Source organism: Pteronotus mesoamericanus, unplaced genomic scaffold, assembly GCF_021234165.1.
Source record: "Pteronotus mesoamericanus isolate MK-2021 breed Mesoamerican mustached bat unplaced genomic scaffold, CSHL_Meso_final contig_46, whole genome shotgun sequence".
Taxonomy (NCBI): domain Eukaryota; kingdom Metazoa; phylum Chordata; class Mammalia; order Chiroptera; family Mormoopidae; genus Pteronotus; species Pteronotus mesoamericanus.
The window spans coordinates 9,064,609-9,091,304 of NW_026555170.1; the positions used below are offsets into that span (position 1 = coordinate 9,064,609).

Below are 26,696 nucleotides of genomic sequence, written 5' to 3' on the forward strand. Positions count from 1 at the left end.
TCTTTTTTAGACTCTACCTTATAAACTCTATTCTTCTTGTTCCCATAGCAGTTTTTATAATAGGTATTATATAATAAGTTGTGCTAAGTTATTCTTGTTGGGAAATGGCCCTTGAAATATTAGTATAAATTTAAAGTAGACAAAAAGAGAGAATGCAGAGGAGAGAGACTGAAAAGTAAGAGAATCGCCCTGACTGGGTGTCTCAGTTAACTGGAACGTTGTCCCACACAAGGACAAAAGGTTGCTGGTTGGAGATTTGATCCACAGCCAGGGCCTCTACTGGAGGCAACTGATGGATGTTTCATTCTTACATTGATGTTTTTCTCCCTCCATCTCTCTAAAATCCATAAATACATATCCTCAGATGAAGATGAAAAGAAAAGAAAAGAAAAGAAAAGACCCTGACTGGTGTAGCTTAGTTGGTTGGGCATCGTTCTGCAGAGTGAAAAGTTGCTGCTGGTTTGATTCCTAGTCCAGGGCATATGCTGGGGTTGCAGGTTCCGTTCCCAGTTTGTGTGTGTGCACACATGAGCAAGAGGCAGACAGTCAGTGATTTTTTTCCCTCACGTTGATGTTTCTCTCCCTTTCTCCTACTCTGCCCCCACCCTAAAAATAAATAAATAAAATCTTTTTTAGAAAACAGAAGGCCCCTCTCAGGAATTAGGACGATAAACCTGATAGATGTGGGGTTGAAAGAGGACTCAAAAATGCCTCTCGAATTGTTTTTATTAGGCTGATTTTAGGTGGTGTATCACTCATGAAAATAGAAATGATAGTATGAAAAGCAGATTTGACATTTTGATAATGGATTCCTGTTATGTACATGTTAAACCTTAGGGCGCCTATGGGGTATCCTTATAAAAGCTGAAGACTCATTTGGATATGTGATAGCAGTGGATCTTTAAAAAAATGGTTTGGTCTTAAGATTTTGGTCATTGCCATTGTATAGATATTAATGTCAGCTATGTGTTGATTAATTGAATGAGAAAATACAGAGTGAGAAGAAAAGTTCACAATGCAGATAGGCTATACAAAAGAGTGGAGCCCTGAACTACTGAGAAGAATATTTTTAGTAAGAACAAAGCATGGTTACCAGCACTGAATGTACATAGATCAGGTGACTTAGAATGATACTTTTTTCCATATAACATGAAAGTAACCATTTTAAAGTATACAACAATTAACTGGCATGTAGTACATGTACAGTATTGTGAAACAACTATCTCATCTAGTTTCAGAGATTTTCATCGCCCCATATAAAACTCTATACCCATTTTGTAATTACTGTCTTCCTTAGTCCCCTCTTGCTCTAGCCACTGGCAACCACCAACCTGCTTTCTGTCTCTGTGGCTTTACTTACTCTAGATGCTTTACATAAATGGAATCATACCATATGTGACCTTTTATCTGGCTTCTATCTCTTCACATAATGTTTTTGAGGTTCATTTATGTTGAAACGTGTCACTGTATGGGTATATACCACATTTTGTATAGTCATTCATCGGTTGGTAGACATTTGGTTTGTTTCCACTTTTTGGCTATTTTGAACAGAGCTGCTGTGAATGTTCATGTACAAATATTTGTTCAAGTGCCTGTTTTCAGTTTTTCTGGGTACATACCTAGGAGTAGAATGGTGGGTCACATGATAATTCTGTTTAACTTGATGAGGAACTGTCAAGTTGTTTTCTACAGTGGATGCCCCATTTTACATTTTCACAAGCAATGTACAAAAATGAAATTTTTCTGCATCCTTGCTAACAGTTGTTATATTCAGAGGGGTGTGTATATTTTAATCCTGGCTATCCTATCCCTTTGGATAGGGCTTATATTTTGATCTGTAGATCACTTTGGAAATGTTGCCATCCTAACAGTATTAAGCCTTCCAGTTCATGAACACTAAAGGCCTTTCCATTTATTTAGGCATACTTTCATTTTTCTCATTATTGTTTTGTAGTCCTCAGTGTACAAGTCTTGCATCCTTTTGGTTAAGTTTATTCCTACATACTCCTTTAAATGCTGTTTTAAACAGAATTTTTTTTCTTAATTTCATTTTTAGAATGTTGCTGTGGTATAGAACTGATTTTTGTGTGATCTTTTAGGTTACAACTTTGTTTTTTTAATTTATTTTTTATTTTTAAATCATGTTTATTCTATTACATTTGTCAGTTTTTCCCTCTTTGCCCTCCTCTACCCATCCCATCGCGTCCCCCTCTCCCATAGTCAATTCCCACTCTGTTGTCCATGTCTATGGGTCATTCATTCATGTTCTTTGTTCAGTGCCTTCTCCTTTCCACCATTGTCCTCCTTCCTCATCCCCTGTGGTCACTTTCAATCTGCTCTCTGTTTCCTTGCCTGTGGTTTATTTTGTTCGTTAGTTTATTTTGTTGAATAGCTTCCACTTATAGATGAGATCATGTGATATTTGTCTTTCACCAACTAGCTTATTTCACTTAGCATAATATTCTCCAGGTCCATCCATGTTGTTGCAAAAGGTATGTTCCCCCTCTCTCTCTCCCTCCCTCCCTTTCTTCCTTCTTTCTTTCCTTCCTACTGCAGATTGATTTTATTTATTTATTTTAAATGTCAAGATCCATTATAACATATTAAAAAATTTAATCCATTATAAAGTCTCAGCAATTAAAACATGACACCAGCACAGAAATAATCAAGTAGATCAATTAAATAAAATGAGCTTTCTAGAAACAAATGCGTGTGTGTATATATATCTCTCTAACAATATACTATATGATTAAGTGATATTTCAAGTCAATGGGGAAAATAAGGCTTAAAAACAAATAAGGTGCATGGACCACTATTACTTGAAATAAAACAAATATAGAGCCCTGTTTCACACATTACACAAAAATATTTAGGTGAGTTAAAAATCAGTCTGTAAAATCTAAGGAGTTTTAGGAGAAAATACAAAATAATATTTTTCTTACCCAGAGGTGACGTATTCAAACCCAGAAGCTATAAAGTAAGATATTGACAATATGACCATATTAATAAACATTTAAGGCTATCTAGTAAATTACATATAAAAAATGTTAAAGGACAAGTAATAGAATGGGAAATTATTTGCAACACATCTTAAAAAAGGGTTAATCGTATTTTTTTATTTTAGGGGAAAAATTCTACAAACATTAAATCAAGAAATGGATAAAGAATACCAGAAAGTCATTTAAGGCCTTTTAAATATACTAGAAATACGCAAGAAATAAACAAAAACAGACTTAGTTTCAACAAATAATAAAATAACAATTAAAATAACATTGTCAGAATCAGGTTAAGTATTAAAAATATCGGTAATATTTAAGTATTGGTGACTGTGAAAGGAAATGGGTATTTATAGACTCTTTTTCTTCATTTTCTTAAAGCAGACCCTTTAGCATATTTTGCAGTGCTGGTTTGGTGGAGATGTATTCTTTTAGCCTTCTCTTGTCTAGGGAACTCCTTATTTCACCTTCCATTTTAATTGGGAGCTTTGCTGGGTAGAGCAGTCTTGGTTGCAGGGCTTTGCTTTTCATCTCTTGGAATATGTTTTGCCATTCCCTTGTGGCTTGTAGTGTTTCTGTTGAGAAGTCAGCTGCTAGCCATATCGAGGCTCCCTTATATGTTACTGCCTCTTTCTTCCTTGCTTCCTCTAGGATTCTCTGTCTTTGATATTTGCCATTTTAATGATGTGTCTTGGACTGGGCCTCATTAGGTTCCTCTTGAATGGGACCCACTGTGCTTCCTGGATGTGTGTGACTTTTTCTCTCCTCAAATTAGGGAAGTTTTCCATCATTACTTTTTCAAACAGATTCTCTATCCCTTGCTCCCTCTTCTCCTTCTGGTATCCCTGTTATGTGGATGTTATTACATTTCAGGTTGTCCTGCATTTCCCTCAACGCCTATTCATTCTTTTTGAGTCTTCATTTTCTTGCTCTTTCTGGAAGCTTTTTTCTACCTTATCCTCCAGCCCACTGATTTGATCCTTGGCTTCATCTAGCCTGCTTTTGATTCCTTCTCTTGTGTTCTTCAATTCAGAAATTGTATTCTTCATTTCCTTTGTCTCATTATTGGGAGTTTCTATGTCCTTTTTCATCCTGATATAGTTTGCAGTAAGTTCCTTTTAGTTTCCCTGTAGTTTTTGGTAATTCTCTCTGAGCTCACTTGAGGTCATTGAGCTTTCTTAGAAGTGTTTTGAACTCACTGATAGTTTACTTGCCTCTATTTAATTTAGTTCTCTTTCTGAGGATTCCTCCTTTCTCTTTGATTGGTGGGGGGGAGGTGTTTCTTTGTCTTCCCATTATTTCTGAGACTCTTCTTTTTTTGCTTCTGCTTCTTCAGTTGATCTTATTTCTATAAGATCATACCTTATTTGTGGTGTGAACTTCTATGGTAGGATACTGCTGTTTTTTTTTCTCTCTGGATCTGCCTCTCATGATGTCAGATGTTGACCCTCTCTGACCTTAGGCAGTCTGTTGGAGACTTCCAGGAATCTACTGTCTGGGGCTGTCTCCTTCAGCTTAATCTAGTCACTCTGCACTCAGCAGTCAGGCTTAGGCACCACAGGGTGGGGCAGAGTCCCTCCTGAGCACGGGGTTATTGGGTCCTCTCGTGCTGCTGTTGCTCAGGGGCATGGTCTGCCTGAGCCAGATAGCTGCTGCTGCATGGGGGTGGAGTCAGCACTGGGATCCCACCAGCTACTCTCTACATCCCTCCCCAGTGCCTCCATCTCCATACTCCTCAAGAATCTCTAGACCACTCTGCCCCTTTTGGCCAGGGAATTACCATCTGTGGCTACAACTCTTGTGTACTCAGCAGGGCCGAGTCCCTCCTGAGGGCAGGCTATTGTGTCTTCTCACTCTTTTGCCACTAAGGGGACTGGTCTGCCTGAGTAAGATGGCTGCTGCTGCACAGGGAATGAGTCAGCACTGGGATCCCGCCAGCTACTCTCTCCATTCTCTCCCCAAAGCCTCCTCCCCCAGTCTCTCCTCAGGTGTCTCCAGCCCACTCTGCCCCTGCCTTTGCCAGAGACCAGGGTAAATGGCTGCAAATAAAAATTTATGCATTGGCCCTTTAAAGGGCTTTTTGTGTCTCCAGCCGCCTGTCTCTGGCAGAGTGCAACTGCCGCTTTTCACAGCTGACTGTTACTGTGTACTTTTTGGGCTCTGGTGCTGTAGGCTGGAGATCCCTACTTATGGTTTAGACCCTGTTCTTAGAGGGATCCAACTGGCCATTTCAGTATTTTTCTGGTGCTGCTGCCGTGGGCACCCCTCCTGCCTTCTCGATTCTCTGCTGCACTCCTTACCAGTTAGACTGTGCTAAAGCCGATTCTGCTGTCTGTCTGAGGTTATAAGCCTCCTCTCACTATTGTTCAGTTGTTTGTTCCAAGTGATTTCTCCACAGTTTAATTGTAATTCCAGGTTGGTCCTGGGAGGAGGTCACTGTAACTTCCACTCACTCCTCTGACATCTTGATTCTCCCTTAGCCTGCAACTTTGCTAAATGTTTTTTTATTTGGGGGAGGGTGTGAGGGGTGGGTGGGTGGGTGGGGGGTGTGTGTGTGTGTGTGTGTGTGTGTGTGTGTCCGTCCGTCCCTGTCCGTCCTTTGAGATATTCTGTCTATGTAAGGTCATGTCTTCTGTGAATAAGATAGCTTTACTTCTGTATTTACTTTCAAATTTGGACGCCTGTTCTTTTTCTTGTCTAATTGCTCTGGCTTAAACTTTTGTAATTGTAAATAGCTGTGGTAAAAAGCAGGCACGCTTTCATTCTTTTCAACATTGTGATGTTATCTGTACTTTTCATAAATGCTCTTTATTATGTTGAGAAAGTTAAGTTCACTTCTATACTAGTTTCCTGGAGCTGACATTAAAAAGTCCCACAAACTGGGTAACTTAAAAACAACCAAAATTTATTCACTTTCAGTCTGGAGGCAAGAAATGTGAAATCAAGGTCTCAGCTGAGTCACACTCCCTCAAGAGACTCTGGGTATAATCCTTCCATAGCTCTTCCTATCTTCTGGTGGAGAGGACATCAGTCCTTGATGTTCCTTGGCTTTGCAGCTGTATTACTCCAGGGCCTGCCTTTCAGGCTCTCCCTCTCTGTCTTTTGTCTTAATTAGTATACTAGTTATTGGGTTAAAAACTCACCCTGCTCCACTATGACCTCATATATCTGTAATGGCGTTGTTTCCAAATAATGTCAATTTGTTGAGTATTTTTTATTATGAAAGTGTGTTGGATTTTGTTAAATGGTTTTTCTGTGTCAACTGAGGTGAGAATATGGTTTTTCTCTTTCATTCTGTTAATGTGGTAAGTTACATTGATTTTTTAATTTTATATTAACCACCCTTGCATTCCTGGGATAAATCCAGTTGGTCATGCCGTATAATCCTGTTAATATGCTGTTGGACTCAGTTTGCTAGTATTTTGTTGAAGATTTTTGCATCTGTATTCATATGGGATATTTCTTCTAATGACTTTCTTTTGGGCTTTAGTATCTTAAGAGTTCAGAAGTGTTTCCTCCTTTAGAATAGTATTTTCAGGAGAGTTTCCTCCAGTGTGCTATCTTCAGAATTTATTGAGGTATTCCTACGTTAGAGACTTAAATTTTTTTTTCATTTTTAGGTTGTTTTTTTTTTTAATCTGTTTACCTCCTGCTGAAAATCTTATCTTGCTTTTCCAAATTGTAACTTCTAATCTGCTGAGTCAGGACAACCTGACAGAGTTGGCTTAAATTGAGTTTTTGGGTTAGATTAAATGGAATTGAGAAAAACAGGAAGTGTTGCTCCTATAAATGAAATGTATTTTAGTGAAAGGCCTTTGTGAGACCTTTTTGGCTACTTGTTGACCTTTTTGTTTCTCTTTTTTTCAGTTCTAGATTAGCTGATCATATGATCAAATTACAGATAGGTGAGTTTTTTTACCTCTATTTGCCAGAATTTATATATGCACATAAATGTAGTTAATCTAGAATGCCTCCACTATGACAAAAGGATTGTAATGAAATAGACTGCCCTGACCAGTGTGGTACAGTTGGTTGAGTGTCTTGGAGCAAAGTGTAAGGTTGCTGATTTGATTCCTGGTCAGGACACATGCCTGGGTTGTGGGTGTGGTCCTGGTCAGGGCGCATTTAAGAGGCAACTGATTGATGTTTCTCACCTTCTGTTTCTCCCTCTTTTCCCCTCTCCCTGAAAATAAATAAATGAAAGCTCTTTTTAAAAAACAGAGTCTCTATAGCATAGAGGTTATATTTCTGATAAGATTGAGTTAGAACTGCCAGTGAGATTCTTTAAATATAGGTCTAAAAATTGTGTGTTGCTCCAACACAGCAATAATGATGAAATAACTGAGGTGAAGTGGATGAATGAATCTTTGTTTTATTCTAAGGTAAATATAATTTTTAAAAAATAAAGCCATTTAATTTAAACTCCATCATTTCCATTTGATGTTTTGAAGAATTTCCTCTATTTCTAAAACTATTTTTATGTTCATTCCTTTGCATACGTTCTCAACCCTTACATGTTTTTTCACTTGGCAAAACTTCAACTTTGGTTAAACTAATTCCCTGCCTACTCTGTGGTTGTACCAGAAAGTGGATTATGGTTGTAGGAAAACATAAACTGTGCATTTCACTTTAACTATATGACCACAAATCTGAATAATCATCCTATAATTTCCTAGTCAATTTTTTCTCTTGCTTTCATAAAGAATTATTTTATTTTAATAACCATTTTTTCCTTAAATTTTGATGTTTTTGAACCTTCAGCAATGTGGCAAGAATAGTATGATAAAGCATCCATGTACCTTTCATGTGGATTCACCAGTTATTTACTTCTGGCCACATTTCTTCAACTTTTTTCTTTTTTGCTCAATTGTTTAAGAGTAAGAGTTACAGATAACATGACACTTTACTCCTAAATCTTATATCTCCTAAGAACAAGGACATTTCCAGCACATAATCCAAGATAAATATCATCTTCAGAAAATTTAACTTTGAGAAAATTATATTATCTAATATTCTATCTATATTCAAATTCCCTCCATTGTCCCAGTAATGTCCTATTAAAGCTTTTTGTTCATTCAATTCAGAATCCAGTCAAGGATCATGAGTTATATCTCTTTAGTTTTCTTTAATTTAGAAAAATTTCCAAAGCCTTTTTTCCCCCTGAACATTCTTAAATTTTAATTGTCTAATTCCTAGTCAGACTCCAGGTAAACATTTTTGTATGGAGTTTTTTCATAGAGTTAATATATCCTTCTTAATACATCATGGGATGCATTAGGGGACAAATGATGTCACTTCTTAAAGGACTTTTTAAATTGCTTTTGAAACTCTGGGTTTTAATAACCTTAACCGCACCGTTCAGATACATGCTAAAAGTTGGTATCATTGACATCTTAATTAAATGATTCAAATGTAACTTGTTTATTCTTAATGTGGTGAAGAGGAGTTCTTTATTAGCCCTGAAAGCACTTCTTTAGATTGTGTTAGTATACCTATCTGGCAGACATTTCTTAATGTTTTCTGGTATATTAATATTATCATTTATAGTTTTCTAGCTTTGAAGTATATTTTTATCTGTCGCAAGAACATTGCCTTCTTGAGATAGCTGGTCATTGAGTCTTAGGTAATGCTTTTTGTAAAATGTATTTTTAGCCCTGGCTGGTGTGGCTCAGTGGATTGAGTGCTGGCCTGCGAACCAAAGTATCACCAGTTTGATTCTCCGTCAGGGCACATGCCTGGGTTGTGGGCCAGGTCCGCAAGTTGGGGGCACATGAGAGGCAGCCACACATTGACATTTCCCTCTCTTTCTTTATCCCTCACTTCCCCTCATCTAAAAATAAATAAAATCTTTTTTAAAAATGTTTTTTTACACCACAGCCTTTAGACCGTAATCTTCATGAGATTAGGTACCCTTTGTACCTAAAACAGTCTGTAATTAAATTCTTTCTTAATAAATGTTTAAAAAAGGGACTGTAAGTTTTTTTTAAATTCTCACCTGAGGATATGTTTATTGATATGAGAGAGAGAAAGAGAAACATTGATCATTTTCCTCCCAGAGTATGCGCCCCACCTGTGATCAAACCCACAACCTCACAACCTAGGTATGTGCCCTGATTGGGAATTGAACCTGCTGCAACCAACTGAACCACCCAGCCAGGGCCTTTTTTTTGGTTTGTTTTTTTTTTTTTTTGGCAGAATCATGAATGTTAGTTCTTGTGATATTAGTTATACATTAATAATATTTAAGTCTTTATATTCCAAACTAGAATTAGCATTAGTTTTTTCCTACAAATACAAAGAATGCATGATCATTGATTGCTATAGAGATTGGAAGCTTTTGTGCTACAGTAAAATCTCTCAAAATTTATATATCATCCGAGTAATTTGGATTATGCTGAGTCACTAAGTCATAATAAAAGAATTCGAATTTTGTATTGTGATGGTAATGGATGGTGGAAGTGAAACACAGTATGCAAAATTCTCAATGGTTATGACAAGGAAACAAAAGCTATTTCTTAGGTGTAAGCTATCTTAAATGCTTTTTGTTGTTAGTTATTAACTCCTCAGCCAAGGATATGAGTGGGAGAGAGGGAATCAGACAGACAGACATCAATCAGTGTGAGATACAGACATTGATCAGTTGCCTCCCATACATGTCCTGCCGAGGAAACAAACCCACAACCTTTTGTGTATGGGATGATGCTCCAGCCAACTGAGCCAGTTGGCTAGGGCTTAAATGCTTTGTTTTTTAAGTTAAATTGAAATATGTGTCATTTTTGTGGTTGACAACCAGGTGATGTATGCCAAAAAAATGACTGTTGTGAACTGTGAAGAAACACTCTATTTCTTCTTTTTTCTTTCACTAGAAATAATTACTTTGATAATATAATAATCAGCTTTTACTACGTTTCCTTTTTTTTTTAAGATTTTTATTTGTTTATTTTTAGAGAGAGGAAAAGGGAGAGACAAAAAGAGGGAGAGAAATAGTGATCAGTTGCATTTCATTCATCCCCAACTAGGGGACCTGGCCCACAACCCAGGCATGTGCCCTGACCAGGGATTGGACCAGCGACCTTTCACTTTTCAGGACAACACCCCACCCATGGAGCCACACCAGTCAGGGCCATGTTTACTCTTTGTATAGTAAACTTTCAGTATGTTATAAAATAAGTGTATTGTTTGTTTATTTAATTTTTAGGTCTCTATAAGGTATGTGTGGCAGTTACCATATCCATTTTACAGGTGAGGAAACTGAGACTCAGAGAAACTAGATAACTTGTGTGCGGTCACACAATTACAATTTTACCCAGACCCCACTTTCCATTACTACTTAGAGGTGTTTTGTTGTTTTTGTTTTTTGTTTTTTTTTTTAAATCTTCACCAGAGAATATGTTCATTATTTTAGAGAAAGAGGATGGTGGGGAAGAGAGTGAGAGAGAAAGAAACATCTATCAGTTCCCCTCTGTATACGCCCTGACTGGGTATCAAATCTGCAGCCTTTTTTTGTGTACAGGCTGTCACTCCAATGAACTCAGCCATCTAGCCAGAGCTGATTACAGGTGATTTTTCATAACCATTTATTTTTGTTTGTTTGTTTTTTGTTTTTTTTTTTTAGAAGAGGGACTATTTCATTATAGCAGGGAGACAAATTACAGATATATGTCCGTTAAGGAATAGAGCTCAAAAATCACCTGAGATTCCATGATCATGATTAAGTTTTTCTTTTTCTATATATTTATGCCACTTATAATATACATTTAAACATATACAGCTTTTTCAAAAGAGGAAAATTAAACATGGTTTTGTAATATTTATTTACTTATTTATTTAGAGTGGAAGGTAAGGAGAAAAAGAGGGAGAGAAACATCAGTTATTTGCCTCTTGTATGTGCCCCAACCAGAGGCCTAACCTGCAACCTGGGCATGTGCCGTGACCAGAAATTGAACAGACAACCTTTTGCTTTGCAGGACAATGCCCAACCAACTGAGCCACACTGGTCAGGACAGGTTTTGTAAGATTTTTAATACATGAACAACTTCATTTCATGAGATAAGATATTTATCTTTGGAATTACTTTTTATGATTTATCATCATATTCTAACATCTTGATAATCATAATTTATTCAGTAATACCCTATATCTAAACTTAAGTCATCTTTATACACTTATATTTTACTTTTTAGGAATAATGTCCAAAAATGAAATTGCTGTGTCCAACCCCAGTGAGAGCATGCTGCACATAAAGGACACTGTTCACCATAAAACAAATGAGGAAGCATTTCAAAAATCCATCCCTAATGTATTAAATAGAATAAATTAATATCCCTAGCTTGCTCAATGTGTGACCTTTGCAAATCACTTTACTTTTCTAAGCTTGTTTTCTTATCTTTAAATAAGGCCTCTTGCAGGTTATTTTGAAGATGGGATGAAGACAATGTGTGTTATATTTACTTTATGAATTTTTAATCATATGTAAAGAGAGTAACAAAATGAAGTATTGGAAGGCTGTTGTTACTTTTTCTTAAATATTAAATATTTAATGGCTGGAAAGTAGTGACGTTTTAATTCAGTAAATTCAGGTTGTAAAAATACACATCCCCCCAAGTTGAATTTTAACATACTGTTTTTAATTCATTGAGAAAAGAGAATATTGCCTTTAGTTTTATTATTCCTGTAGTGATCTTATGCCTAAAGCATCACTGCTAAAAGATTCATACTCCATTGATGTTACTTTATCCTTATAACTTGATATATAGATATAAAGCCATCAATATGTCTTGTCTGTCTTTAGAGCAATTTTAGGTTTACAACAAAATTGAGAGGGAAGTACAGAGGTTTCTCATATATCCCCTGCCCCCATACATGAACCTTCCCCATTCCTTGTTGCCATCATCACTCACTAGAATGGTACCCTTTTTAACCAAGGATAAATTTGACCCATCATAATTACTTAAAATCCAAAGTACATATAAATAGGCTTCCCTCTTGCTGTTGTACATTCTGTGGTTTTGGACAAATGTAAAAGAACATATATCCATCATTATAATAACATACAGAGTATTTTCACAGCCATTAAGAATTCTCTGTGTTTTGCCTATTCATCTTTGCTGTCCTTCCTCCACACCTGACAACCATCAGGTTTTTTTTTTTCTTCATAGTTTTGCCTTTTCTAGAGTATCATACAGTTGGAATCATAGTTCATATAGCCTGTTAATTTGCCTGCCCATCTGTTCATCTTCCTTGATAAACGTGTCTGTTAATGTTGCCCATTTTGTAATGGAGTTGTTTGTTCTTGTATTAACTGGGTTTTAAGAGTGCTTTGCACTTCCAGCCAAAATGGAGGCGTAGGTAGACATGCTTCACCTCCTTGTACAACCATAAGTAGGATCACAACTAATCTCAAAACCAAATAGAACCAGGACTGCCTGAAAATTGAATTGCATGGAAGTCTGACAACAAAGGACTTAAAGAAGAAATACTCATCAAGTCGGTTAGGAGGGGCGAAGACAGAGTCAGGGAGGAGAGGATGTTGTGTGGTGGAGGCTGACAGAACAGGCAGTCCTGCATTTCAACTGTGACAGATAAAAACCGGAAGGGACACCTGGGCAATGAGCTATCCCAAATCCCAGCCAGACCTCGAAGCCCAGGGTTCCAGCACCAGGAAAATCAAGTCTCCTACCTTCTGGCTATAAAAACCATTGCATGTTAGGGCAGCAGAAGAAACTTCCGGTCTCTTTGGAGAGTCCGTTTAAAGGACCTGCATGGTCCTGGAATTACGCAAACCTACCTTCTCTGGGGTTCAGCACTAGGGCAGCAGCTAGTGCGGCGCCAGTTGCATACAGGAGGTTGGGGAAGTGACAAGCAAGTGGCATCATTCCCCTTCAGACCCCTTCCCTACATACAGCACCACAAAGCAGCAAAGCTGGCTGCCCAACCTGGCAAATATGTAAAGCTCTGCCCTTTACAAAGTAAGAGATGCACCAAGACTGAGTCAGAGCAATTCTACCCAATACATAGAAACAAACACAGGGAGGCTGACAGATTGAGAAGACAAAGAAATAAGGCCCAAATGAAAGAACAGAACAAAACGACAGAAAAAGAACTAAGCGAAATGGAGATAGCCAACCTATCAGATGCAGACTTCAAAATAGTGGTGATGAGGATGCTTAGAGATCTCATTGAGTATGGCAAACACATAAGGGAAGAAATGAAGTGAAATAAAGAAAAATCCATGGGGAACCAACAGTGAAGGGAGGGAAGCCCGGGTTCAAATCAATGATTTGGAACATAAAGAAGAAATAAACAGTCAGCCAGCACAGAATGAAGAAATAAGAATTCAACAAAAGGAGGAAAGGATGAGAAGACTCTGAGACATCTCCAGAAGTGCCAACATCCGAATCATAGGGATGCCAGAAGGAGAAGAGGAAGAGCAAGAAATTGAAAACTTAATTTGAAAAAATAATGAAAGAAAACATCCACATTTTGGCAAAGGAAATTGACATACAAGTCCAGGAAGCACAGATAGCCCCAAACAAGTAGGACCCAACAAGGATAATACTAAGACACATTGTAATTAAAATGCCAAATGTTAAAGGTAAAAGAGAGACTCTTAAAAGCAGCAAAAGAAAAGCAGAATTGCCTACAAAGGAGTTCCTGTAAGACTCTCAGCTGATTTCTCAAAAAAATACTTCGCAGGCAAGAAGGAACTGGCAAGAAGTATTCAAAGTCATGAAAAGCAAGGACCTACAGCCAAGATTATTCTATCCATTTAGAATGGAAGGGCAGATAAAGTACTTCCCAGACAGGGTAAAGCTAAAGGAGTTCATCAATCACCAAGCCCTTATATGAAATGTTAAAGGGATTTATTTAAGAAAAAGATCAAAACTATGAACAGTAAAAATGACAAACTCACAGCTATCAACAGAACCTAAAAAAACAAAGACAAACTAAGCAAACAATGAGAACAGGAACAGAATCATAGCAATGGAGATCACATGGAGGGTTATCAGTGGTGAGAGGGAAGAGAAAGAATGGGGGAAAAGGTACGTGGATTAAGAAGCATAATTGGTGAGTACAAAATAGACAGGGGGATGTTAAGAACAATATAGGAAATAGAGAAGCCAGAGAATTTATATGCACAGCTCATGGACATGAACTAAGTGGGTGTATTGCTGGAGGGAAGGCGGGTTCCAGGCAAAGGGGGGGCAAAGGTGGAAAAAAGTGGGACAACTGTAATAGCATAATCAATAAAATATACTTTAAAAAAAAAGATTTCTTTGTATATTTTGGGTAACAGTCATTCATCAGATGTGTCTTTTTGTAAATATTCTCTCAATCTGTGGGTTGTCTTCTGATTATCTTGACATTGTCTTTCACAGAGCTGAAATTTTTTATTTTAATTAAGTCCTGCTTATCAATATTTTTTCACAGTAGTTTTACTGTGATATAAAGTCATCTAGGTTTTCTGCTATGTTACTTACAAATTTTATAATTAAGCATTTTACATTTAAGTTCATGACCCATTTTGAATTCATTTTTTCAAAGGCATATGGTCTGTGTCTTGTTTCTTTTTGCATGTGGATGCTCAGCATTTTTAGCACATTTGTTAAAGACATTTCATTCTGTTGTATTTATTGCCTTTGTTTCTTTTTCAAAGATTGGTTGACTATTAATGGGTGTCTATTTCTGGGCTCCCTATTCTGTGTCACTAATCTGTTTGCCTGTGCCTTCCTCAAGACTACATTGTCTTGATTACTGTAGATTTTATTGTCTTACAGTCAGTGTCAACCTCTAACTTTATTTTTCTCTTTGAATATTCTGTTAACTTTAGGTCTTGACCTCTCTATAAAAATTTCAGAATCAGTTTGTTGGTAGCCATGAAATGACTCTTTGGCAATGTGAGATTGCATTGAATCTATTGGTCACATAGGGAAGAGCATTAGCGAACATGGAATAGCTCTCCATTTATTTAGTTCTTTGATTTTATTCATCAGTTTTATTGTTTTCATTACATAAATCTGGTTGAAGCTGTGTTTTTAAATTCAGATTCTACTTGTTCATTGATATGTAAAGAAAGCAGTTGATTTTTATATATTAACTTTGCATCCTGCAACTTGCTATAATTACATCTTTCAGTAGGGTGTTCTTGTTTTTTTTTTCCTATTGATATTCTACATAGATGATCATGTCATCTGAAAAATCACAATTTTGTGTCCTTCTTCTCCATCTGTATACCTTTGATTTCTTTTTCTTACCTTATTGTTTAACACAGACTTCCAATGCAATGTTCAAAGGTATGATGACAGGAGATACCTTTGCCTTGTACCTGATCTTAGTGGGGAAGCTTAGAGTTTCTCACTATTACAATGTTAGCTGTAGGCTTCTTGTAGATTATCTTTATCAAATTAAAGAAATTACCCTTGGCCCTGGCCAGGTAGTTCAGTTAGTTGGAGCATCATCCCAATATGCCAAGGTTGCTCCCCAGTTAGGACACATACAAGAAACAATCAATGAATGTATTGGTAGGTGGAACAACAAATCAGTGTTTCTCTCTCTTAGTTAAAGTAACAGTTTTTATCATGAATGAATTAGATTTTGTCAAAATGCTTTTTCTGCATGTATTGATTGTGTGATTTTTATTTAGTCTAATGATGTTATGGGTTATATTCATTGATTTCCAAGTTTTAAACCAACCTTGTATACATACCTGGTAATAGTGTATAAATCTTTTTATACTTTCTTTATTCAACTTGCCTAATACCTTCTTGAGCATTTTTGCACCTGTGTTCATGAGAGACATTGTTCTGTAGTTTTTCTGTAATGTCTTTGTCAGTACATAGGTGTTCTTTTTGTGTGTGCAGAAACCTCACTTCACTCAACTTGAAGATTACTGAACATGTTTACATCAGTCATTGTTTTAAGACTCAAAATAGCTGGCCTACTGAACTATATAAACTATATTATTATATCAAGAACAGTATATTGTCTTATGTCACACATGCATATCCTAATATGCAGCACATAGTAAGCATTTTATTAAGAAACATTATATCCTGTTCCAAATGAAAACACATCATAGTATGTCTCCATATGTTTGTATATCTTTTGTGTCAACTAAGTGCACTTTTACTTAATTTCAACAAGTTAGAGCCATCTCATTTAGTGTTGATTTCATTTGCACATGCTTGGTTTCTGTTTAATTTTGGATTTAGGTCATCGCCTCTATGAGAATGATTCCCAGATCTTTTTATCACACTCCAATGTTTCCTTTTATTCCTGACTGCCTACTGAACATTTGGATGTGATATCTTGGGCTTAATATTAAATTCCAATTCATACTCCCGCAAGCCACTTACTTTTCTTGATTTTTTTCCCTAATAATGCCAATGTCTTTTTCTCAGTTAAACAAGGAAAGGTATTTTATTAATGTGACTTCTCTTTTACCCATTGTGCCTACACACCATTAATTGATAACTTTTGCCCTTTCTTAGTAATACTTTTCTTTACATCTGTTTTTCAGTGTCATTGCCACATTAAGATCTGTTATATCACATTTCTCCTGTTGCTTCTTCTGATCTAGTTGTCTTCCTACCCCTGGATGTCTCTCCTAGTTAAAAATATTGAGTGCTTAGGGGAAAAAAATAGATCTAAATTTCACAGCCTAGAGATTAAGACCTTTTAAATCTAAATTATTTTGGTTGCAAGAAATCAAATACAAAAATATATACTTAATTGGAATGAAGACTATCTTTTGGAAACCAAGAACATCCAATCCCAGAAGACTAGAACTCAGGAAGTGTTGTCATCTGTTATTCTTTTTCATTTTCTATATCTAGACTTGTCTTTTCACAGAGGCTAGATTGATATGTCTCAGTTTTCACCACATCCTGAGCTTAACCAGATGTCTTTGAATCCCAATTCTAAATTTTCAGAAATAATAATAAATTTAATTTTTTGATAACTGGTTAATGTGGAATATGTTTTAGTGTGTTTCAATGCATATTTCATTATATAGTTTTCTTGAAATACGATTTTGTATTCATACCACCATTTACCCATATACCTCATTCACGGGCCCTTTTATTTTTTAAGATTTTATTTACTTTTAGAGCGGGAAAGGGAGGGAGAAAGAGAGAAAAACATCAGTGTGTGGTTACCTCTCAAGAGGCCCCTACTGGGAACCTGGGACCTGGCCTGCAACCCAGGCATGTGCCCTGACTGGGAATTGAACTGGCGACCCTTTAATTTGCAGGCCAGCGCTCAGTCCACTGACCTACACCCGCCAGCACTGGTCCTTAAATTTATATCAGGCTAATAAGAATGCACATATAATTTTGCAGCGATTGGCTGCAAAATGTGTGAATAAATGTATAATACCAGTGTTTGATACCTTGTTTCGCACATGTGCTTTTACATTTTTCTTGAGGTAAAAATTCACAATATATAATTAACCACTTTTTAAATGTACAGTTCAGTGACATTTAGTACATTAATGTTGTGTAATCATCACCTCTTTTTAATTCCAACATACTCCAAAAGGGAATCATGTACCGATTAAGTAGTCACTCACTCATTCACTTATCCCCCAGCCCTTGGCAACCACCAGTCTGTTTTTGAAGTCTGTAGACTTGCCTATTCTGGTTATTTCATGTAGCCGAAATCAAAATGTGGATCCATTTATGTCTGGCTCTTTTATTAAGCGTAGTGTACTATCAGTACCTCATCCCTTATTATCGCTAATACTCCATTTTATGGATATACCACATCTTGTTTATCCATTTGTCCATTGATGGATGTTTGGCTTATTTACACTGTTTGGCTCTTGCAATGTGAATACCTAATATGAGTTCTTTAAGTTATATGCCTAGGAGTATGTTTAACTTTTTCAGGAAGACAATGTATCATTTTATATTCCTACCAGCAATATATTAATAAGAGAGTCTCATTTCTTCATATCCTCGCCAATACTTGTTTTCCATTTTTTAAATTACAGCTATCATTAGTGATTTTGGAGTAAAATATCTCATTGTGGTTTTGGTTTGCATTTCCCCAGTGACTAATGATATTGAGCATTTTTTTTGTGCTTATTGGCCATTTGTATCTCTTCTTTGGAGAAATGTCTTTTCAAATCTTTTGCAGATTTTTACCATATGTTGTTTGTCTTTCTCTTGTTTGGTTTTGAGAGTTCATTATATATTCTAGGTACTAGATAAATAATTTGGAAATATTTTCTCCTATTTTATAGGTTATCTTTTTTATAATGTCCTCTGATGAACTAAAGTTTTAAATTTTGATGAAGTCCAATTTATTATTTTTCTTTATGTATCAGTGCCGTATCTAAGACTCCATTGCCAAATTCAAGGTCATGAAAATTTTACCCCCGTGTTTCCTCCCAAGACTTTGATAGTGTTAGCTCTTACAGTTAGTTAAAATAATGAGAAGTTAGGGATAATTATGCTTCATTCCTTTGCATTTTGGATTTCTTTTTTTTTTTCCTTGCCTAATTATTCTAGCTAGAACTTCAGTTCAGTGTTTTTATTTAGAAGTAACAAAAAGCAAGCATTCTTTCCTTGTGATTCTCTCTTCTGTTTTTCTACTTGATATTTTATTTCTATTCATTTTAATTTTTATTATTTTTCTTGTTCTGCTACCTTTGAATTTAGTCTGCTCTTCTTTTTGTATTTCCTTACTGTTAACCTAACCTGACCACTGTTTTTGCTGCATTTCTTAGATGTCGGTATGTTGTATTTTCCTTCTTATTACGCTCAAAGTACTTTCTGATTTTATTTGTAGTTTCTCCTTTGGATGATCCATTGACTGTTTTAAGAGTATGTTGTTTAATTTTCACATATTTGTGAATTTTCTTTTTTTTAACACCTATGTCTAGTTTCATTTTTTTGTGGTCGAAGAACATATTTGTATGGTTTCAAAACCTTAAAATTTCTTTAGACTTGTTTTGTGACCATCTAATCTGCTCTGGAGAATGAATGTTCCATGTGCATTTTAGAGGCATGTATATATATATTGTGTTGTTATTGAGTGGGAGTGTTATTTTTGTTTGGTTTAATTGGTTTACAATATTAAGTTTTCTGTCGTCTTGGTGATCTGTCTAGTTCTATTCGTTATTGAGAAGTAGAGTATTAAAGTGTCTAACTTGTATTCTAACTCCTTTCAATTCTGTCAGTTTTGTGCTTCATATATTTTGGAACGCACCCTTTTATCAATATATAATGTCCTAAGTGTCTCTTACAACAATTGTTGTCATAGTCAATTTTTTTCTGAAATTATAGTAGCCACCCAGCTATATGGTTGCTATTGGCATGGAATGCATTTTCCCATTCTTTTACATTTCTACATACAGTGTCTGGCACAGAAAACACCCCTTTTTTATTACAAAATCATAAAGATGTAATCCTGTAACACAATAATAACACATTCAAGCACACCATATATAACATTTTACGTGAAATGTTCAAATTGTTGTCCATCTTGTGTGAGACATTGACATACCCTACCAACCACACTTAAGCAAGCCTTACCTCTGCTGGACCCTGTATTTGTGTTGTTGGATCATAGTGAGTATATTGTAGACTTCACATAGTTGGGTTATGATTTTTTGTTTAATCCATTTACTTTTAAAGTAATTTTTGAAAACTTATTTCTGCCATTTATTTGTTTTATGTGTTAAACCTGTTTCTCAATTCCTGTATTACTGCATTCTTCTGTGATTTTTTTTCTAATATACCTTTCTAATTTCCTTCTTGTTCTTTCTTCTGTATATTTTTAATTTATTTTCTTAGTCATTACCTGGAGATTACAATTAGCATCTTAACTTTATAGCAATCAGACTTTAATTAAAAACAACTTGTTTCAGTAGTACATGTATGAATTCTCTGCTTCTTTATAGCTGTTTCCAACCCCATATTGCTCTTGTCACAAATTATATTTTTATTCATTTATGCCCATAACATAGTTTTATGATGATTATTTTATGCATTTTTTAGACATATGGGAACATGAGTTGTTACAAATCAAAAATTCAGTACTATTGCTGGTTTATATACCTATCTCTGTAACTGCATTTACTCTTGTTATTTATTTTTTGGTATGGTCTCAAGTTACTGTGTGATGTACTTTCATTTCAGCCTGGAGGACCCTTATTAGCATTTCTTGTAGGGCATGTCTACTAGTGATGAATTCCGTCAACCCCTGTTTATCTAAGAATGCCTTAATTTCTCCTTCACTTTTGAATGATAGTTTTGCCAGATACTTAAATCTTGGTTGATAGTTTCCTTCTAGGCCCTCTTTTTTTCTAAAGAGAAATAGGCTGTTAATTTTATTTTGGATTCCTAGAATGTGATAAGTTACTTCATTTGGTTTTGGGGTTTTTTTTTCAGCCCTCTTTAAGTTCATCCTCCTTGCAGTTTGTTGAATTTCTTGGATGTTTGGATTTGTGGGGTGGTTGGTTTTTTTTTTAATACTTAGGACGTTTTTCAGCTGGTATTTTATTAAATATTCTTTCTCTCCTCCTTACCTGGGAAAGCCTCTGTGCATATATGTTGATTTGCTTGATGGTGTATCAGAACTATCTTAGGCACTATTTTTCTTCATTATTTTCTCTCTTTGCTCCCAGACTGGATAATCTCAATAACCAATCTTTAAATTCACTGGTGGTTTCTTCTGCCTGCTAAAATCTGCTGTTAACCAACTCTCTAGTGAATTTTTTTTTTTAATTTTAGCTATCATACTTTTCAGTTCTAGAATTTCTCTTTAGTTCTTTTTGTACTTTTTGTGTATTTTCTGATATACACTATTTAAGTCATCATTTTCCTAGTTTCCTTTAGTTCTTTTTCATGGTTTTCTTTAATTCTTTAATACATTTTTAAAACAATTGACTTAAAATCTTTGTCTAGTAAGTGCAATAACTGATTTTCTCATGGATAGTTTCTATTAACTACTTTTTGTCCTTGAATAGACCATCTGTTTTATTTCTTTCTATGCCTCTTAATTTTTTGTTTAAAATAAAAGGTTTTGCATCTGTGAAAATCAGGTTTTCTTTCATCAGGGTTTGCTGCTTCTATTTATTGTCTATGTTTACTTGTTCTGTGACTTTTCTAAACTATACTTATAAAGTCTATATTCTTACATTTGTGGCCACTGAAGTGTGTATTCTATTGCTTAAAGGTTGGCAAATGTTTTCAAAGTTCCCTTCAATGCCCGGAACCAATGGAAAGAAACTTTTTTCCAAGTCTCCTCAGGTTGGCTCTGGGGCACTCTTTCAACATTTATAACTGCCTGAGTCTTCATGACTTTCATGCCCAACTTGGGCGGGTCTATGGCCAGCTAGAGGTGAAAGTTTAAAATCTCACCAGGCATTTTGTGAATGTGCATCCAGCCCTGAGCATGCATGCGGGTTTCTCAATTCCCCTGTATATGCAAGAGCTTTTAAAAGCCCTATTTCCCCACTATCTCCTTTCCCAATATCTTCCCTCCTAGGCTTTTCAGTTTTTCTATTACTGGTCCTAAATGTCGCTCCTTTCCCCACATTGCTATAGCCAATATTTGTACCTTTAATTCCTGACAGAAGCTACTCCAGGCCTGGGAACACTTGAAGTTGAGTAAAAATATACGCTGTTCTCCTAGGAGGCCCTGAGACAGTTTCAAAATCTACAACCACAATACTTGACAAGATCTCTGTGGCTCCCTCTCGCACTTTGCAACCAGCACAGAGTTGCCAGTCTGGGATGTGGAGGGATGATAGGTGGGCAATTTACAGCTTCTTTCTTCACCAAGCTGTCTTCTGGTGGTTGGGGTTGTTTTGTTTTCCTTTTTTTTTTTTTTTTTTTTTTTTTTTTAAACTAGCATCCAGAGTTATACAAAGGTTGATCCTGACACATTTTGGCAGCTAATTTATGGCTATTGTGGAGGAACCAAACTGAAATTTTCATTTCCATTTCTTTGCTTTGTCATTCCCCACGGACATACTTAATTTATAGATTATCTACATACCTTCTCCACCCTTTGTAATTTATAATTATTTCGACCTGAAGGTATGCAGAAATGAATGGTAGAACTCTTGTATTATATATGTTAACAACTCGGAAGAATTCAAGACCCTTTTATAACCTCAGTTATCAAGAATCTTGTGCAGTATAATGGTTAGTTACCTAATAAAGGAAAAAGATGGTGATACTTGGTTAAAGGGTATCATCTAAATTTCTGTATTTAATTTTGGGATATTGGGATAGATTTCTAATGCCTTTATTGTTTGTAGGCCCTGAATAGAATCTTTGGGATTTAAATGGTTTAAGTCTAAGTAAAACTTGGATAATTCCCATCTAGATAATTGAGTTCATGTTTTTGTTTATTTTTTCCACATCATTCAGTTACTAGTGAAGGGAAGGCAGATTTTTTGGCATGGACAATTAAGTACCTGATAATTTTCACTTAACAAATAACACTAACGGCTTATCACTATGTCAGGATATTTCAGCCTCAGCACTACTGATATTTTGGACCATTTTTTCCTTTATAAGAGGAGCACTCCATGATCTAATCTAGGTGCATTGCATTTAGTGATCATGTCTTTTTTTTAAACATCTTTATTTTTTTTCTTTACATTTTATTGATTATGCTATTAGTTCTGATTTATCCTCTTTTGTCACACTCCACCCAGGCCCCCCCCCCCGCCAACACTCCCTCATGCAACCCTCCCACCATTGTTCATGTCTGTGGGTCATGCGTATAAGTTCTTCGGCTATTACATTTCCTGTACTGTACTTTACATCCATAACTACTTATTTGTTCTTATTAATCTTTTCACCACTTCACCCATTTCCCCATACACCGCTCCCATTTGGCAACCATCAAAACACTCTCTGTATCCATGATTCAGTCTCTGTTCTTGTTTACTTAGCTTGTTTCTTAGATTTAATTGTTGATAAATAATGTATTTTTTGCCATTTTATTGTTCATAGTTTTGATCATCTTCTTTTTCTTAAATAAGTCTCTTTAACATTTCATATAATAATAGTTTGGTAATGATGAACTCCTTTCATTTTTTTGTCTGGGAAGCCCTTTATCTGCCCTTCGATTTTAAGTGATAGCTTTGCTGGGTAGAGCAATCTTGGCTGTAGATCCCTGCTTTTCATGATTTTGAATATTTATTGCCAATCCCTTCTAGCCTGCGAAGTTTCTTTTGAGAAATCAGCTGACAGTCTTATGGGAACTCCCTTGTAGGTAACTAAGTGCTTTTCTCTTGCTGCTTTTTAAGATTATCTCTTTAACATTTGGCATTTTAATTATGATGTGTCTTAGAGTGGGCCTCTTTGCATCCATCTTGTTTGGGACTCTTATGTACTTCCTGAACTTGCGTATCTATTTCCTTCACCAAATTAGGGAAGTTTCTTTCACTATTTTTTCAAATAGATTTCCAATTTCTTTTTCTTTTTTCCTCTTGGCACCCCTATGATGTGTATGTTGGACCTCTTGAAGTTGTTCCAGAGGCTTCTTATACTGTACTCATATTTTTGGGATTCTTTTTTCTTCTTGTTCTCATTAGTGGTTTTTTTTGCTTCCTGATGTTTCAGATAATTGATTTGATTCTTGGCTTCACCCACTCTACTGTCATTTCCCTGTAAATTGTTATTTCAATTAGAATAACCTTCATTTCTGACTGGATCATTTTTATGCTGTAAAGGCCCTCACTAAGTTCCTTGAGCATCCTTATAACCAGTGTTTTGAACGCTGTACCTGGAAGATTGCGTATCTCCATTTTGTTTAGCACTTTCTCTGGAGCTTTGATCTGTTCTTTCATTTGGGACATGTTTCTTGGTCTCCTTGTTTGGCAGCCTCCCTGTGTTTGTTTCTATGTATTAGGTAGAGCTGCCTTGATTCCGTGTCTTGGTAGTGTGGCCTGATGTAGTAGGTGTCCTGTAGGGCCCAGTGGCTCAGCTTCCCCTATCACCCAAGCTGAGTACTCTAGTTGTGCCCTTCATGTGGGCTGAGTACATTCTCTTCTTGTAGTTGAGCCTTGGTTGCCGTTGACGGATCAATGGGAGGGATTTACCCAGGCCAGTCAGCTGCAAGGATTGGCTGTGACCACTTAACCACCAACCTCCGCTCTCTGTGGAAGATTAGCTGTGCAGGGGCAGGGTAGTGGTGCTCCATTGTGGTCTATAGCTTTCCACTGGGTGGTGCAGGCCAGGGTGAGTGCCCTGCCTGTGTTCTGCCCATGACCACCCTGCTTGAGCTATAATGCAGTCTAAGATAGCTGCTACTTGTGCTGAACCAGAGATTTTAAGGCAAAGCCAAGCTGTGAATATAAGTTGTGTGCTGTTAGTGCAGAGCCTGAAGATCACTGAAGCCAGCTGTTGCCTTTTTGGTAGGATTTAGGAAGTTTTGACACCTGAGCCAAGACCAGCTATTTATATGGAAAAGCAGCTTGTGTGGGCCCCTAAATTGGATGGGATGGAGTCTCAGGATTTCCAAGGCAGGCTGAATGGTATTAGCCAGGTTGATGGAGTCTCAGATATGGCACCAGCTTGGTTCTGTGGAAGGAGAGTTTAGCAAAGGGACAGTGGCCTCTGCTCACCTTCATGCTAGACACTTCCGTTTCTCCCTGTATACCACTGGTTCATTTCCAGCTGCCACCCTGGTGCTGGAGCTCAGAGGGAGTGAACCTGAGTAGGTGAATCCGTGTGTGGGTTCTTTAAGAGAAACTGTTTGGGGCTCTACTAGTTTCTTCCACCAGCTCAATCTCTGCAGGTTTTTGCAGCCAGAAGTTATGGGGACTTGCTGTATTTTACCGTGTATAATGTGCATTTTTTTCCCCAAATTTTTGAGGGAAAAATAAGGGTGCACGTTATACATGGGTATAATGATTACATACTATGGGTTTAATAACAGGTATGATAATCCTGTGCATAGTGCACACAGAAACATTAGATGTGCATTATGCATGGGAGCAGTTTGTACATGGCAAAAAACAGTGACTTCCTCGCACTGGAACTCTGAGTTGGGGGCCTGGTGTGGGATTGGGATGCCTCACTCCTGAGTTATCCCTCCCGAAATTTTATCCTCCACACATGGCTGTCAGACTAATCCATTCCTTGTCTGTGTTTCTCCTACCTGTCCAAATGGATGTGGTTTCTTTAATTCCATAGTTGTCAGACTTGTGTTCACCTTGATTTCTGTTGGTTCTGAGTGATGATTGTTCTATATTCTGGATGTTGTGGTTGTGTGAAGAGGCAAGCGCTGTCTGCCTATGCTGACATCCTGACCAGAAGTTCTCAATACCTTTAATTTAGAAGAGTTCCTCAACATATTTTGTCTGTCTTGACTTTGAGACTTTGGTCATACTCGTAGCTACTAGTTTTGGTCTCCTTTTTTTTTTTAAATCTTTACCATTTCTCCTGTGTTTATTGGTTGGCATTTTACTGTATGAATGAACTTTTCTACCTCAATTTGAATTTCTCGTGTTTCCTCATTACTAGATTGGAATTACGCATTCTTGTTACAAATACCAACAAAGCAGTGTTCTATTCTTAAAAGTGTATTGTATTTGTTGAGATAGAATATCAGTTTGTCTCAGTACAGGTGATAATTAATTTTGGTCATTTGGTCTTACCTGCCAAACTCGCTCACTGAAGTTAAAACTTTGGCATGGATTCTTACTATATTCAGTGAGTTATAATCCACTTGTGTCCTTTTAAGATTTGTTCCTAAAAGTCTTTAAGCACTTCCTTAACTATCTGGCATAGGATATACCAGACTTGGCTTGCACTTTTCCTGATCCAGCCTTGAATCTTTGTGTTGGTGATTGTTAATTGTCTTTTCTTGTTCAATATGAGATTTTCTTTTTTCTTGGTAGGATGAATGATTTTAGTTTTTTTCATTATTACTGTATCCTACATACATTCTACATTTGGGATATTTTTCATTATTATTGTATTCTACATACATTCTACATTTGGGGTATTTTCTGAGAGTATTTAGGTCATATTTAAATCTTCTATTTTAGTTGGCCTCTTTTGACTCTGCACCATCAGGTGAAAAAGGCTGTCTTGTTACTGTACAGTTGGGGTAGAATCCAGACTCTTAACCTGATCTCCACTGATGTCTACTGGCATTACCATTGTGGGAGGAGAAAGTGCCCCCCTTCCCTTGGGATAGGGTGGAAATGAAGGCTTTTTTTCTCAGCCCCTGCTAAAACTCCAGGAGGTGAAGGGGCATCTTAGTTACTGCTGGGCAGAGGTGGAATTCTAGTTCATTACTTAGTCACCACTGGTGAGTGTGAGGAGTTGGGTGGGTCCATGGCATTTGATTGGAGTAGAGTGATTATAATTTTAAAAAAGAAATGTTTGTTTTGATTGCTAGGTTGTACCTTTTTTAATTCTTTAGAGAGAGCTAGCTTTTGTTAGTGGTTTTCTGTGTATTTTGTTACTGTGTTTTGCCTGTGCTCATTGGTATTTCTGGGTTGCCAGGTCCAGGATATGTAAAAGGCAAAAAGAAAACCCAGGGAAATCACTGTCATGTTGTGCCTTAAGATCCAGGGTCACTAGCCAGGATACCTTCTTTTCGCCACCATTCAGAGCCTTTTGATACTTGATTTTTATATATTGTGTTCAGGAATTTAGTTTGTGTTTAATGGGAGAAATAGGGAAAAATGTGTCTTGTCATTTGTGTGGAACTGGATGTCCT

At 36.6% G+C, this 26,696-nt stretch overlaps 1 protein-coding gene across 4 annotated transcripts in view; it reads left to right on the forward strand.

The window, feature by feature from the left end:
- ARHGAP5 (Rho GTPase activating protein 5) overlaps window positions 1–26,696 on the forward strand; it is an 85,754-nt gene that overhangs the window by 47,105 nt on the left and 11,953 nt on the right. The gene's annotated exons all lie outside the window — the stretch shown is intronic.